Genomic DNA, 16931 nt, shown 5'->3' with positions numbered 1-16931 from the left:
CTTGAGGCACCGAATTCCAACAAAGGAAAGAGCTTTGCTCAACAACCCTAAAACACTTCTGTGACGGCGTGGAGGGGAAAAGGAATGGCCTCCAAAAGGCACAACTTGCTGAAAGCAACCTTGCATGCAAAAAAAATATCGCTTAGGCTGCTCTGTCTGTTTGGGGACCAGAATCTAAGATGCTGTAGCACATAGTGGCTCGGACCCAGCCTTGTGGGACCCACACAGCACTGTGTTTGCTAAATGTGGTGTCTGCAAAATGCAAAAATTACAAAGGGCAGTCTTCATCCTCAGGCAGATGTTTACCATGCAAGTGTCCTGTGGGGTGCCACGTCCTTTTTGTTCATGCACCAATTTTAGCATTGGGAGAAAATTTGAGTAACAAGGTGCAAGTGAGGTGGAAGAAACTGGTGGCCGGGGTGGAGAACTTAACTTACTTGGTTTATTTGTTTTCCTTCCAGCTTTCCACAGGTCTATTTTTTTGCCTTGTACTTGGCTCTGTGTCTCTGATCCCGTCTGTCCTGTTTTTGTTCGCCTTCCTTTGTTGCCGATGGTTTCACGCTGCTTCCATTCCTCTCCTTTCGTGTGACACAGATTCTCCGCCTGAGCCACGTCCAAGGTGTTGGGACTCCCTGCAGTTATGGCACAAAGACTCGATGCTGAGGACACGACTTCCCGCTTCGCTGACAGTGTCTGCATTGTATAAGTGAGCGTATGTTTTACCAGCCCACAGAAAAGAAGTTTCAGGGCATTACTTAATGGATTCTCCTTTTTCTAACTCGTTAGGACACGGGCAGCTCTTCACTTCTTCATTGTTGCTGGTCTCTTGCTATCTACAGGAGACCAAGGTCCCACTAGTCTTGATGATCTACACACAGTGAGAGAGCTTTTTTTAATGTGAAGACCTTACAGTCAGCATGGGGAAAACAGACAAAGGTGAGAAAGTTGTTATGAATAAATCTTCCCCATGCAGAGGGAAGTAGAAACACAGAGAAATCCCCGGATCTAATTACTAGAGGTAATGAGATACCTGTAGTAACTTGGATACCTCGAGTCCAGTTCAGGGCTTTCACCACAAAATGGTCCTTCTCTTCACTGGGACGTGTTACACAGGGATGGATTTTCACTTTTGCCTCCCATTCAGATGTGCTAAGGACGGTGGAAGGTGGACCTACATCAGATGACAGGGCATTTCACCACTCACTCACTCACTCACCTGGGAAGGTCTAAGTCATGCCAAGTCACTCTGGCACCTCTCTGTTTTTGAATGAAATGATGAGGGTTGTTTAAAAGTGTTACGTATATTGGCAGTTATCCCACGCGGTGAGAAGATTAGTAGAAGCATATTCCTGTTTATAAAAACATAGCTGTAATATTCAGAGATGCACTGATGAGCCTTAAAGCTTTAACTTCTAGTAAACATCTATCTGGAGTTTGAAGGCACCCCTGATCTACAGCTATAAGGGATTGTAATTAACATCCAAACTCTGGGGAACTCAGAAAGTCCCTGAAGGCAGGTAAACTCCGATTGCTGAGCAATAGTACTGCTCACTTCTGAAATGCTATCATAAACTACTCTATAAATATGAATGAACGAAGGCTGACACAACCCACACCAAAGGTGGCTTTTGCTGAGACTCAGGTAGCTGGGACCTATGCCAAAGGAGGCTGGGGCAGGACCTTGCCATGGCCTTGTGCAAAGCAACGCGGATCTTGCACCCAAGGGGAAAGAGTCGGTGCTGGGGTACTTTGGCCCTACTGTGTGGGTCAACGGTGGGGGAATAGGTTGTGCCTCGTGGGGGACAAAACCGCCGGGAGATGGCAGGTTCTTGGTCCACCCCAACTTATTCCACTGTGACTGGCTGAGGACCACACTATAAGTCTGTCTTGACATCAGGTAGAAAACCCCTATCTTATGACTCATTCCTCTGTTTACAGGCTTGCCTTTACTTCCCAAATTAGGATATATGCTTTACACTAGACAGGCAGTATGATGGCCTAATGAAGAAGAGGTCAGAAGTAATACCTCAGCGTGACCTCTGCTTTCATTGTCTGTACCTTTGACATCTAATCAAACACATTACCCAAAATGCACACATCTGGGCTTTTTGTAGAGTATGTTTATTTTTTTAAAGCTTTGCTTACCTATGGAGTCTACTATTTATTGTATGATGCTTTTTGCCATGCTTAATCAGATTTGTAAATTAATTCTCTCCTGGGGTTTCTCTTTGTGTGTTCAGAAAGCATAAAAAGTGTTCATGACACGCTTCAAAACACACACTGGTTACATTAGTCAACCTCTCAGCATAATAGTTTTATGGAGAACACTTTAAGTTTAAAAAAAACACATTTCCTTTAATCCAATTTCTTTCCCCCACTTTTGATCCCTAGAGTTATGTTACATGTTAGTAAACAGCTACGTGACATGCAAAGACTGTAATTGTGATTTTTTTTTAGCTAGAGGAAAAAAGCTACTGTTTACATCTTGAAATATCTGTTATTACTTTTTATGATATATTCAACTGAAAACATTTTCATACAGGAACTTCACTGCCTTCTAGCAGCTGGAAAGCTGGTTGCAAAAATGAGCGCTGCTGAATCATGGCATGCCTTCCGCCTGCTCGCCGTTTCCCCAGCTCGGCAGTCCCAGCCCAGCGGTGGGGCCAGGGCCAGATGGGAAGGGGCAGCTTGGGTGGGGAGCACCAGCCTCTCCATCAGTGCCTCCCCCGTCTTCATGGACAGACCGTCCCTCACACCCGCCGTGCCCCTTCCTCGTCACAGCTGTTTGAAACGCCTTCTAGTCAACAAAACACTTCTGTGGCAAACATTGCAGTGTAGGAAAGGATTTGAATGGTAGAAAATGTCGCTGGCGTTGGTGAGGAAGAGAGGGTGCTCGGCAAGCACTGCAGTGCCCATTGGCAAGAGAAGAGGACTGCTGTGGCCGTTGAACCACAGTGATGACAAGCTGCAGCACATCACCTTGGGTGTGAGGGATACTTTCCAGAAGTCATAGACAAATGTGGCTGCGGTCTCCTCTTTACGCCAGTGGGACCCAGGGAAAATCTCTCTTCATGATCCTGCAAACTCACCCTTGTCCTGTCTAGGCAGCCTTATCTACTCCCCCCCGACCTTGCACGCACACCCACACCCCAATCTCTCAGGCCCTATGTGTTTCACAGGAAACAAGCAGATAAACCACAGGTCTCAATTTCCTAATTATGCAAAAAAGTAGAAACTCCTAAACCTTCAGAAGCTCAAAAATGCTGAAGTTGTTGAAAAAAACAAAGCAAAGAAGACCTGAAACCAAATGGGGATTTCACACCGTGGATGCTGGGATCTCATAGACATTACAAAGATGCGTGGTGCTCTCACAGCACGCTTACTCTTATGTGTTTGCTACAAGAAGAGGAGGACAGTAGCGCACGGTAGAGAGAGCCCCGTCTTTGAGGAAGGACACAGTAGCAGGAAAATCTGTTGTCTGATGGAGCAATCTGTGATCCTGAAAAGAGAAAACATTGCGTTGAGTTGCTGCAGAGAGGAACTTGCTCAGCTCAGCAGGGAGGAACCTGGCTCTAGCACTGCTCTCCAGTGGGAGCCTGGGGATTTCTAGACATGTTTTTGCCCAGACCACTTCTTCTCTCTCAGCCTCCCTCTTTCGCTGGACCTGTGCCTGCCTCAGAGCTGTGGGATAACCAAAACCCCCAGGACTTCACCCAGTCTGCACCAGTGCAGGCACACGCAACTGCAATAAATGCGTGCGATGGAGCCCCAGCAAGAAGCTGGAGAGCAGCTATGCCCATGCTGTTGCTGCCCTGCTTCCGAGTGCCGCAGTCACTGCCCGTCCTGCTGCCTTCGCCGTGGCTGGCAGGGCATGTGTTTGTGTTTCTGGGACACCTGGAGGGGCTGAGCTCATCCCATCAGAGCAGCTGCCCATTCCCCTTCTCCCTGGTTTCGCATGTTCGCTCGCAGATCTTCTCCTTCTTGCCAGTTGGTTCACAGCACGTGATTTAACCCCTTCCAAATTTTCCTGCGCTGGGTAACAGTTTTGGGAAATGGGAAAGGCATGCAAAGAAATTCACCTGCAGGGTGGGGTGAGCTGGTGGCGAGCGGAGCCTGTTGGAGGGTCGCTCTCCCCACTGCCACTAGCAGACAATGCTGCAGCCCACGGTACCGGTACTTGCGGAGCCTGTTTTTTCCCCCAGTTCCCATATCACAACAGCCTGTACATGTCTCTAGCTTCTCTCTTGCTCTTTCCTTGCTCAGACATCTGTATTTTTTCCTTTCCCTTGGGGGACAGCGGAGTGATGTGGAGGAATGAGGATTCCCCGATTCTGGCGAGTTCTGGGAATGAATGCCACAGTTTTCAGCCAGATGCCAAGAAACCCATGTCATTCACAGGCGCAACTCGCATTCGTTTCCTTAGCAGCTCCTTTGTTCGCCACCACATCATCAAGGTCACAGGGAGAGGGGAGGTTCATCAGGCACTGTTGGCCAGGCTTGCAGGCAGCTTTGAATTTTAGGACCAAATCACGAACTGTGGAGGACTGACTGGCAGCAAAACATGGGCAGGACTTTCTTTGCAGCCTGTGCTGCTGCCTTCACATCAAACCGCTCATGTCCTGTAGGTTAATATTGTTTCCATTTCATATGTGGGAAAACTGTGCTAAAATACCAGTTTGAAAGGCAGGACCATCGTGAGGACTTGGCAGTGCTAGGTTAATGGTTGGACTTGATGTTCTTAAAGGTCTTTTCCAACCTAAACGATTCCATTTGATTAAATTTGATTCTATTCTGTTCTATTCCTCCTGAGAAGCGTCCTTGACCTGCGAACGCTGAGCAGGCTGGAGCAGCTGCAAGTCTGGCAGAGCCGCGCTGTCTGCGGGGCAGCTGCACCAGTTTTCCCGGGGTGAGGACCTGCCACCCGTCCCGTCCCAGCGCTGCCCCAGCCTCCCTCTCTGTTCCCACGCAGGGACCAGAGCGTGCGGGTGGCGTCTCTGTGGCTTTCCAGTCCCTGCTTTATCCGAGAGGATGTTTGTTTCCTGCAAAGGAAAGCACAGTCGGATGTCACGCTAGAGGAAAATAAAACAGATCTATACAGGGCCAAACGGGTATCTTTTACGGGTCTACGTAGAGATTTCATCAGAGATAACGTGGCTCATCAAACCAAACTCTAATTTTGTCGATCGCTAGTGGGGACACAGGGACAGGAAAGTGCTCAGTTTGTTCTCGACGTTGCATGTCACATGAGGCAGTCCCAGTGGGAGTGAGCGTTGGTGCCCCTGTATTGAAAATGGAGCGCGGACACTGACCGCACGGAGCTCTGGGGATGGAAAAATATGATATTAATGCTACGGATACTACACAGCCCTAGTGATCTGCTATTGAATGGTGCCACATGGCATCACTGCGTGATGCTTGTCCGGAACATTTGTCGCTTCATTCCTGCAGAACACCACACACACTGAAGGGGTACAGGTTGTCCTGAATGACTGAGAGAATCCAAAATTCATGGTAGCATTAGGCAAATCAGGAAGACGGGCTTTTTAGGTGGGAAGGGACCATACCATCCCCTCCTAATGGTGGCCTTGGGAGTGATTTGGAGAATCACACGCCAAAGCATCTCGACTCTACTGGACTCCCGAACCTTCCTGTTGTCACTTGCAATTGCTTTATCTGTATCTATTGCGGAATTGCTAATAGTGCCTGTTTCAGCCTGAGATTGTCCTGTTTCCTTTTGGTTTCCCCTTATGATATTGCACATAGCAAACATTTTTGGCCACATACTCTTTTTTTTTTTAAATTGAGTTATTTCTCATAATTAAAAGCTTTCTAAGTCTGGTTACTGTTCTCCCTTATTGGGAATATTCATTCAGCACTTACCTTTGCCAAAGATGATGTAGTGCAAGCAGGTGTTACAGCCTTACTTTCAGCCGTATGGAAAATACGTTTCATTTCTGACAGCAATCCTGCTGTTTCAGTAGAAGGCTACCCCATGCAGAGATAGGCTGGTTAGATCAAACTGTACTAATTGCAGAGTGATTTGGAAATCTGTTCCACTTGCAAACAGAATGAATCCAACACTTTGTAACATTGAATTAACAAAGGTCACATTTCATAAATATTACAGAGCAATTTTCATAGATAATGCAGCAGGCTAGTTAATGATTAGAGCAGCAAACTCCTGACGTAAAGCCATGATGAATACGCGACATATTTTTACAGCTTCCGTTATTATTGCCTCAGGAATCTTAACCAAAGGCAGCAGAAATTATTAGGGTCCAACATATCTTTAAAATCTAGCCCATCAAACTATATCTGCTCTTCCCAATGGCTTTTGGATTAGAAACAAGAAAATTTAAGAGATTTTAGAATATCAGTCAGATTCTCGATGGGGAAAATAAGCATGTTGGTTTCAATCCAGTTCTACTGGATTCCACAATGAAAAAAACAGCCTCGATAACTGGTGGGAATTGGCAGAGCTCAGGCTAAGCAGGGATGCAATTCTCCCTCTTGCTCCAGTTGCTGGAGCTGCTGGATCAGGGCAGAAAATTTTAGTAAAGACCTAGTTCTGCTCCTAGGGCTGACCCCAGAGACTGGCACCTCTCCTGAGACTGGGTCCAGCACCCTTTCTTAGATGGAAAGGTATTCGAGCTACCTGAGCAGTAATCTTGCTGAAGGGATTAGCTCTGCAGGGAGGCAGTAGTGTACCTATTATATGTAAGAGAAGGCAGTGGAACGAATCCTGGGATTACTCAGAGGTGTAAAAACAGAAATCTTGGGCCCATGTACAAACAGAGGGCTTAAAATCAGAGAATGTAATTTTCTAGGATTTAATTAAGCATATTTTATATCCAATAGCTGCACACACATAGACAATCCATATTTCTCAGTAGGGTTTTATCTACTGTGAGCCATTCGTGTCTGAATTTGACGGGCTAGAAAATCTGGGTATAAAACTGTGGGGCAACTGTCATCCAACTGTGCTTAAGGGTGGAGGGCTTGGGAATCAGCAAAATTCCAGCAGGCATTTTATATTTCCTTCATCCAGAAGAAACCCCCAGGGGATGGAAAGAGGCTAATGTCACTCGGTAATGCATTATTGAGAGAAATGAAATATAAAGACCATTGCAGAACATGCAGCAATGTCCAGGCACCTGGATGAAGAGGTGGAACCTGTTGCGTCTCCATTTGGGAAAGCTGTTTGATGAGATGAAACATGAATTGTCCATGCAGTGACGCTGTTTGGACATTTCAGGTTTTAATTTTCAATTTTTAGATGCTCAGGCTTTGGGGCCATTCAGAACCTAAACCTAAAAATATAATTCCTTGAAAATCTAGTGCAATTCAAGGGAAAAAAAGCCAAACTAAAAACCCAACATTCATGCAAGTAGCAGCTCAGCTAAACATAAGACAAGCCAAATTGTGAAAAACAGCCCAAAGTAGCATCAATGCCGGAGTCACAAGAAACCTAGAAGGCTTTTCCCACAGCCAGACATGGGGGGACCCCGCCAGGCAGAGGTTCACAGGGTCGCTGCTCCCTGGAGGGCTCACCCTGCCCACAGCCAGCACTTTCTCCAGCCCTGCCTCCAATCCGGCTGGAATGGGCTGAAAAATAGCTGGAAGTTTCTTGTCAGAGCAGATGCATGGCACAGCCAGTTCTTCCATTGACAAATGAGCAAAAGAAAACAAAATATCACACTGTCATTTAAAAATAGCTTCAGTAAAAATACCACGGGGAGTGCTTTCGCCGAGCAGAGATTGGCGACTGATTAGGGAGGGTTATCAGCCTACCTGGTGCTGGATAAAACCCGATCCCGCTGCAAGGCATTCTCACTCAATCAGGCAGATTGTGGGTTTGCGATGAATGCCTGAGAAACTCTAGAAGTTTTCTGATAACGCAGGAGTTTGAAACTCCTCGCCTGCAATGCAACTTTAGAAACGCTCCATGTAGGCTGATGCTGCAAAGTGGCATTCTTGGAGTTTGGTGAGACAGGGCAGTTAGGAGGCAGCAGAGCAGGGCATAGATGTTATTCGCCTCCCATAACCATTCCCTGTTCATGCCAAATGCAAGCTGGCTTGGTCCACTGCCAAAGTGGGGTGAGCAACCCTATGCAAGGGTGATCCCATCCTGTAAATTAGAAGTGAAAGCATTCGTAAAGGCTAGGCACCGTTGTAAAGTTCAGCCTAGGTTTGAAGACTTCCATAAGTGACGTCTGTGCCTTGTAGCCACGCTCTGAAGTGATGTATTTTGATCACAGACTTTACCATGTAATTTGGGGAAGTTGATGCATTAAGTGTTCTTGCAGGGTCATCAGTGTCATTTTTAAAACACGGCATATATGCAGCAGTTTTCCAATGACAGAGCTCAAATTGCCTCAAGATTTAGGGTCATTGCAACTTTTAACATTCCTTCTGGTCTTCAGCCTCTTGATTCCGCTTATACAATGAATTCAGGTGTTAAAATGAATGTATTTCCTTACTCTGTTTATTATAAAGTACTTAAAGCATAATTTAATTTGCAACTGTTATTTGGATTTATTTGCATTATTCCAATTATTTCACCCAAAGGGGGAATTAATCTTCACTAGCTGAAGAAAATAGAGCAATGAACCAAAACCCACCAATTTGTTTAAGGGACTCTTGCATGTATTTCAAGATAAAAGAAGAAATGGAGGGAAAGAGAGCAAGAACAAGTCCTGAACTCTTCTGGGATGGTGTAATTTGTTAGTACACTGCAGTGCTCTCAAGACCTACCTTGACCCATCACCCGTCTAAAACTTCATAGCTGGAGACACTGCTGAAATCCAGAGGCTTGAAGCACTGTCAGTACTGAAGAAAAAACAAGTACATTAGAAGTAAAGCAACTGGACATGTAGCTTTGCTAGGTCAAGTGTCATTCTCATGACCCTAAGATTAAAGATCTTTCCTGTTTTTATGTAGTATATCCTGACTGTTTTTTACACATGACTGCATTAGCAAAGCACATCACAATGAAAATACGTGCAAAAACCATAAAAAGAGACAAATCAGGTAACACAGTGATATACCCCAAAGGAGGGAAACGCCAAGCTGGGGCTGCCCTCACAGCCAGCACCTACCCACAACAGAATGAGTCCTCTGATGGTTGGATCACATCACGTGCAGGGTGCTTGGGAGGGCAGAGTCTCTGCATTCAGGACACGGGGTCTGCTGGCTTGCCAAAGCTTCACAAAGTGGCTACTTCACTGGGCAACACCCCAACAGCACAGCAGTGCCCGGGGTCAGCGCGGCGGTCCCCTGCTCCTGGGGTCCAGCTGCGTACAGTCATGTCATGCAGCCAGTAGCCCTGGTTTGGGTCTCCTTTGCAGGGGTGCACATCTACATGGGGTCATCTTGCACGTCTCCTTCCCCCCACCGCCACCTTGCCCCACCCCCAGAATCTTACCCATGCAGATTTCCCACCACTCCTGCTCTTCTAGGCTTTCTTCAAAACGCTTCCTCGGGTGATTCTCAAATCTCCCAAGGGAGCTGCATTTCAGAGATTTCCCTTCCTGCACATTGTCCATTCCCTGGTGGGATCCACATGGGTCATTTCTGCAGGCAGCGACAGATCCATCACACCACTGGGTTTCCTCCTGTCCCTCCTTGAGGCCAATTCAATAATAGGGGGTTATTTGGGGCTGGTTCTTTACGAAAGCAATGAATTACTGTTCTTCAAACTGAGGGGACAGCAAGTGACACCTAAGACCTTTCCCTCCCAGATCTGTTGCTGCTTCCAGGCACCACCTGGAAGGCAAACCAGCTGCCCCCAGCTCACCCAATAAACCATGAAGAGCAAAGGTGGGAAATTAAAACTCCCACAGCACGGCCCATTGCCACATCTGTTCAGCCTGGACCATTTAGCTGCTGAGATCCCCTGCAGGGAGGATACTACTTTCTGCATGTTGTCAAAATGCCTTTTAGCAATAGCAGGATACTCTCTGCTCCGAGCGGAGGAGGATACATACCAAGCCTTAAGCTGTTCCAGGCTTCACAGAACAGCAGACAGCAAAATACATGTGGCTGCACTGGGACATGTTGTTTTCAAATCCCTGTGTGATAGCACCAAGTGGCATAAATCAGAATTACCTGTCACAAATCGTATCCCTCTACAGCCGTTTCTCCATCCAGGCTCTCTGAGGAGCAGCTCAGACTCTCTGAGACAGTGTTTGCACTAGAAAGAAGGCACAGAAGTAGCAGCGCATGAGATGGAATGGGAAGATGGTAAGAAGGCATCGATGCTTGACAAAAATATTGAAATACATCCCATTAGAAAGTTGTGCCGAGGTTGTGTTAGGGCAGGAACACGAGGGACTTTCCTGCTTCCTGAGAGCCCAGAACTGGCTCCGAGACCTGCTTTCTTTAGCATGCCTTTCAGAGTCAACATTTTGGCTTTTCTGTATGAAGAAGTGGAAGACCCTGCCCTGATGTGCACCTTCTTGGTGCACCTTTAGGGTCTAGAGCACAAGTCTTAGGAGGAGCGGCTGAGGCAGCTGGGGTTGTTTAGTTTGGAGAAGAGGAGGCTGAGGGGAGACCTTATTGCTCTCTGCAACTACCTGAAAGGAGGCTGTAGCGAGGTGGGGGTCGGTCTCTTCTCCCTAGTAACAAGCAATAGGACGAGAGGAAAAAGCCTCAAGCTGCGCCAGGGGAAGTTTAGGTTGGATATTAGGAAAAACTTCTTCACCGAAAGGGTAGTCAGGCACTGGAACAGGCTGCCCAGGGAAGTGGTTGAGTCCCCATCCCTGGAGGTATTTAAAAGATGGGTAAATGTGGTGCTCGAGGACATGGTATAGTGGTGGATTGGCAGTGCTAGGTTAACGGTTGGACTCGATGATTTTAAGGGTCTTTTCCAACCTTGACGATTCTATGATTCTATGATTCTGCAGACCCATGGCATCCTCTGGGTCTTAATCTTCCTGTAAAACAGTCTGCAAAACTTACAGCAGCTTTCAGTTAAAGCTCAGCCCATCCCTAGGGAACCTGTGGAGCGAGGCCAGCAGCACATCCTCCTGAAGCCGGCAACATCCGTGCTGCTAAATACTTCAGATTCCTCTCGGACACCAATCCAGACTCTAAAGATGTACTGGAGACCTGACATGGAGGTTACTCAGCGTAAGACATTTTCCCCAGGGAACTCTTCTGACTAGCAACAAGTCAAGTCAAAACCTCAGTCCAGACCTGACCTCTGAATCCAAGCCGTATCCTGACCAGCCTCAGCAGCCTAAATGTGGGGAGTCACGACCTGGGGGCTCTGCCTGCTTTGGAGACTTGCCTTTCGCTCGATATCCCAGGCATTGAGCTATTGCCACATGTGGTATTTAAATGTCTCTTTACTAATTCATCTCCATAGCTCAGGCTTCTGTTGTGATGCCGTCCTTCTCTCTGAAAGTCTCTGCCTGCCCTTTGCAAGACACATCTCATCAGGGTTGTCTTAAAACATAGGTAGGCGTTGGTTTCTTTTCACCCTCCAGTTTGGGTGAAAATATGCCCGTTCTCTTTCAGTACACGAGCAGGGTAGCAGTGAAAAGCAGCGTGGCTTGGACTTTTCACTGCTGAACGGCTTCTAGGCACTGTGCTATGATAACTAAACAACCCTGCCTACATCCTATGGATTTCCCGTATATGAGGTCAAGATATTAAAAGCAGATTTCAGAGAGTTCAGCGCCAACATGTCCTACTGAGAACAAGAAGGGTTGCTGAAGAATCAAGCCAAAAGTTATTTGTCCATGAACACAAGGTTCTGCGCTGGCTGGGATCAAAGTGCCAGAGCTCGTAGCTGCTACCCCATCCCGCTGCTCTAGCATTTGGGGGTCAGAGGCTGAGATCAGCCTTATTTTTGGAAGGAAGAAGACCTGTTCTTAGCTGGACTCAAGCATACAGCAATCAGGACAATAACTTCATCAATTTATTTTGTTCTCCCTGCCTCACTCCTCATTGACTTGTTCCCACACTTTTTGGCAGCCTCTAGCACCATTTTCGTTTTCCCCCTCAGACTGATGTGCTGCTTCTGTATAGAGATAAGCTCACGTAACAGAGGCTTAGGCAAAAAGAAAACCAAACATCTGAGGTCTATATTCTAAGAATTATTGAAATAGATCCTGGTATCACTTATTTCTTAGGACAAGAAATCATTTGTATATGTCAAAACCAAAAGAAAACCCTGAAGTGCTGAGTTTCCCCTTTCTATGCTCCTAGTTATTAAAAAGAAGGTACCATTTGCCATCTGCTTCTGATGGCACCTACACCCAGGCGTTCTTTCCACCTGCCCCAGAGTTTGTCCCGGGGTGCTGCTGGGCTTTGCTCATTACTGCTAATGTCATTCTGCAGGGTTATGGGAAGATGAAACAACACAAAGTTTTTCAAATCCAGGTTTCAGAAAGAAATAAGAGACATGTATCTCTCCAGTCTATTGGGGGAAAGAATGAAAAATAAATTGTTCTGGTGACATGCAGTTGCTGGCTATTAATTCCTTGGAGGATTTTGTATTGCTTCCAAGGCAAATATAAGATTAGCTGTTGGAGTAATGGAGTAGTATCGGATAGAGATCTAGGGGTTCTTGTAACACAGATGTTATTTATTTAGCCAGTGCAGAGCAAATCTACTTACAGATGTAATTTTGTGTTTGTATGTTCACTGTGACATCTATCTGCCCCCACTGTAACCTGAGCAGGCGGGGATCCTGCCTTCGCGGGCCAAGTCCCCAGCTGCCAGGCAGGGATGGGTATCCATCCCATGTACCCACCCCTGCTCGAGCAGGTGCCCCGTGAGGGTGTCAGCCCTTTTGGTGCAGCCACTTGTCAACACACAGAGGTGAGCAGGGCAAAAAGCAACCTGGCTGCAAGAAGGCAAGTGGAAAGCAGGTCCCAGTCGCCTGAAACCTTCTTGGTGATTCACCCAGCTGCAGGGGCTGCCCATCCCAGCTGCACCAGTCGATGGTGGTGCTTGGAAGAAGTGCCGCTGCTATAAGAATGCCACTATTTTGTAAAAGCATTTTAAGGACTTTCCAGTGCCAGATATCCAGACGTGCTAATGCAAAATGCATTAGCCCAAGCAGCAGGAGCTCCGGGGCTGCTGGCGCCATTGAGTTCCACTCATTTCATCTTTATTATAAATACTGCATTGTCGTCTCATTCTTTTCTCTCATCCTCTCTTTAGAAAAGAATTATAAGGCTCTAGTTGACTGGTCCCTTTGACTTAGTACAGTTGTTAAACCACAAGCAGTAAATACCTCTTCTTTCAATTGTTTAAGGCGGGTGTATTTATTTCATTGGAACAACTGAATGATATCTGTAAGAGCTAAAGAATCCCCCCTTTCACGGCAGATCCACTTGTCTGCCTCCGAGCTGAAAGCAAAAGAAACTCCTCCTAAACCTGCCGTGTGAAATCAGTCCACTGTCAGGCTCGTTCCCACTCTCGGCTTAGTTTTTAGTGGTTCAAGAAGTATTCCAGCCTCAGAAGACTCACCACCTACTTGTAAATAGTGATCTTTCACCAGGCAGATCTCAGCTGACAAATGTTAATTGTTATGCAAACTATCCAGAAGATGAGCTCTTCTCCCAGGACTGAAGGGCAGCCACCTCCCAGATGACACAAGGCAGCTGTTTAAACAGTGCTGCCAGAGCCGGGGGAGAGCCGAGTGGTGCGAGCGGAGCTGGAGCCGTGCCATGCCACCATGGTTAACACCCCTGCTTTTGTGGAGAAAACCTTCACAACACAACTCGAGAACTTTAACCGACCCCACGCCATCAGGCAATTGATGCTATGTTTCAGTGGAAACCAGATATAAAAATTGTTTCTTTGGGCTCATGCACTGGGATGCTCCCCCCTGCAACTGGGGAAAATGAATTCTGGTCATTGGGGCAGGATCGGCGTGGGAGAGCGACGCTCTGGCAGCCCAGAGGGATTGCCAGGGACCAGGCATGCTGAAAATGCCACGCGAGCCTTGTTCTTACCTGCAGGCAGGTCAGTGCCCGGGGCAGGCGGTGCTGTTGGGCCGTGGCTCCCACTGGAGTCCCCCGGGGAGCCGGGAACCATCTCTCCTTGCTTGGGAAAGGCAGCATTCCTGCTCAATGGCTGCTGCTCATAATTCCAATGTAGGCAACAGCTGAAGGGAAACTTGAATATGGTATCAGCTCACTTTTCCTTCCAGTCTTGTTTAGTTGCTGCTCCTTCCCTCCTCAGCTGCTCTGGGCTGCTCTGCCCAGTGCAGGGTCTTTGGGACCGCTACGGAGTGTGGGAGTCACTCCAGAAAGACAGAGGGACTCACCACGGCTGCTCGTACAAACCATCGTGATGGGGCTGGTGGGAATTCATATGAGTAGCAAGTCTTGCTCTTTGCCTGCACTTGTCCAGCCCTCGGCGAGCACAGCCTTGGCGAGAAGGAGGTGGCTTAGCGGTTCAGAACAGCTCCAGGAGAGCAAGCTCCCACTTTCTGCTCTTACAACGAGGCCGGCTGCAGAGAAAATTTACATTTCAAGCCCTGTATGAGACGTGCATAGAGCCCACTAGTGGGTGTTGCCAAATTCTATCTGTATCAGCCATATCATTGCTCTTCTGGGGTAAAAAACACTTTTCTGGCCAGCAGATAACACAGAAAAATGTGTCTTTCCTGACGGTTACTTAGGATAATTTAAAGGGGTTGCTGTGCTTCCTGACGAGCATGTGGAGAACTGTCTACTGCTGTGTGTGGCTGTGCTGAATTCTGAGCACTGTGTTTAACTTTCATGCCACCCCGTGATCCTTGTAACTGGTTTTGGAGCGGGATTTGGTTTGGTTTGGTTTGGTTTGGTTTTTTTTTATTATTTTTAAGATAGCTTTGTGTTACTGCAGCAGGGAACTTGAGGGTTGGGGTTTTTTAAAATAAAATGCTTTATCCCACCTGTACCTGCATAGTGTTCAGCTGTATAGGACTTCATGAGTTTGACCCAGTGCGTTTTGAGATGAAAATACATAGAAAGGGAGAATGGAGGAAGGACTACAATTTGAAGATTCAGGCAATGAGGAAAAGTTTTCGCTGATTCTAAGGCTTAGTATTGCTTATTTTCTTTAAATTTAATAGCAACGTTTTCATTGGTTTCAGTGGCAGCAGGGCTGCAGTCTACTTAAAAGGGAAAAAAACGGCATTTGACCCAACAAATCTGTTCCAACCTCACATCTCCTTCCCTGCTTTTGCATCACTTCCCAGTATCTGGCTGAGCAAAACAGCCATGTGCTATCGCCATGCTCCACTTTCCCCTTCAACAGCTCTCTCTGGCAACTTATTTTACACAATATGGTAAAACTCCTTCCACAAAGGGCCATGAAGACATGGATTCAGTTGCCAGGGAAGGCCACCGATGCCTCTCAGCAGGGACACTTGGCTTGGCTCACAGTGTCCGTGGTTGTTTTCATCTGAGACTGAGCTGATAAGGGGATTTCCTTTCAAGTGGAAAAGCATAAACGATATTTATATGCAGATAATTTCCTATTTGTTGGGTTTAGCATAACAGGCTGAATTTCTGGCCTGTCTCTCCAGCGCTCTCTGACCACATGAAACATATTCACAATTGTCTGGGTGGGAGATGTTTTGCCAAAAGCTGGAGAGATGCCATGGTACAGCTGGCTGTGGAAAGCAGAGGTGGAAGGACACAACCGGGCTTCTTTACTCTGCTTTTTCTATAATGAGCTAACACAGGCCGCAGCACCTGCTTATCATTTCCTACCGTGTTCATTACAAGTGCTTATGCCATTGATCCATCATTTTATCTGGGCAGATTGTATACATTTTGATCAAAAAATCTAAAAAAAAAAAACAACAAAAAACTTACAGTGTAACTAATGCCCTCTGAGCCATCTTCAGGACCTAGTGATTTTGCAGGGCACAGACAAGTAGGACCATGCTCAGCTAAGGAGCAGGAGAGACTGAACTACACGTGTAGTAGAGCAAGGATTTACTGAAAAAGCTGGTAGAAGATTCCCAAGCTATTCATGCCCAGGAGGAGGCCAATATTGAACCAGGATTACTTCGTGTTTATATGGGAAGCCTAACTCATTCCGCTCTGCAGGGGTTTCCAGAAGACGAGACACCAATTCATAGCTAACTGATAATTATTAGTCTTCTCTGTATCATTTTACAGTTGCAAAGCACCTCATGAGCCCTCTCTGCAGGAATCCTTCATGTTTATTATATTATCTTGTGGTTTTAGCTTGCATTCACTTTAGTGACTGCCATGGGAGTATGCTCTTGAGGTTTAAAGACTGAGCTTTTATTTAAATGTGTATTCCCCTAATGTTATACATCTAGTTTTGTTTAAAAGTCATGTTACTCATTTTAAAAATCCTTTGTTTACTGGGTCCTTTATTTCAGGTCCACCTAACTCTCAGGCTGTGGATGTTACCAGCAGCTCCACCTGAGCCAATGTGCTTTCAAACATCTGGATTCTTCCAGTTTCATCCTCCTGGGAACTCACGTGTGTGCCAGATCAATGTACATGAAGGCTTTGCAGAGGAACCTTAAACTCACCTTTGCTTTATACTTAAAACGTCAAGCAAATAATAAAAACATCTCTGAAAAACAGTAAAGACCTGAATGCCTTTCCCTTTCTGGGAGTACTTACTGCTTTTTGAGTCCTTTGAGGTTTGACCGGTGTCTTTCAAGAAACAGCACGTAGCTCTGGCCCACCCGTCCTCGCTCAGTCTTCTGGTTCTAGTCTTGGCTTTTTTGGGGGCTGTATGTCCCTTCTGCAGTAGGATGTGATCTCTTTGTATCTCTCAGTTTTGGAGATTTTCTATTCTTTTTTTCCAAGCAGCATCTTTAAAAGATATCCATGAAAAGCCAAGTGCTCCAAGGACAGTGCTGATGGTCCTTGATGCCTTGAGTTGGAGCTGAGATCATTATTCTGCTGTGAAACAGACATTGTAATCAGCACTGAAAG

General features: G+C 46.5%; 1 long non-coding RNA gene across 4 annotated transcripts; it reads right to left on the bottom strand.

The window, feature by feature from the left end:
* Positions 1-2213: 2213 nt before the first annotated feature.
* On the bottom strand, positions 2214-14464 carry LOC309592353. Of its 4 annotated transcripts, none has more exons than XR_014228551.1 (5): positions 13971-14464; positions 9425-10192; positions 8755-8829; positions 4080-8128; positions 2214-3499 (listed from the first exon to the last, which is right to left on the bottom strand). It is a non-coding gene; the product is annotated as an uncharacterized lncRNA (long non-coding RNA). The 4 variants fall into 4 exon arrangements; XR_014228552.1 differs by having other exon boundaries at positions 2214-5039; positions 5881-8128; XR_014228553.1 differs by having other exon boundaries at positions 2214-8128; positions 9425-9623; positions 10108-10192.
* Between the last annotated feature and the right edge of the window lie 2467 nt (positions 14465-16931).

Source organism: Platalea leucorodia (assembly GCF_965183815.1).
Source record: "Platalea leucorodia genome assembly, chromosome: 6".
Classification (NCBI taxonomy): domain Eukaryota; kingdom Metazoa; phylum Chordata; class Aves; order Pelecaniformes; family Threskiornithidae; genus Platalea; species Platalea leucorodia.
The sequence above is the reverse complement of the archived record's forward strand: the minus strand, read 5'-3'. Positions and strand labels throughout refer to the sequence as shown.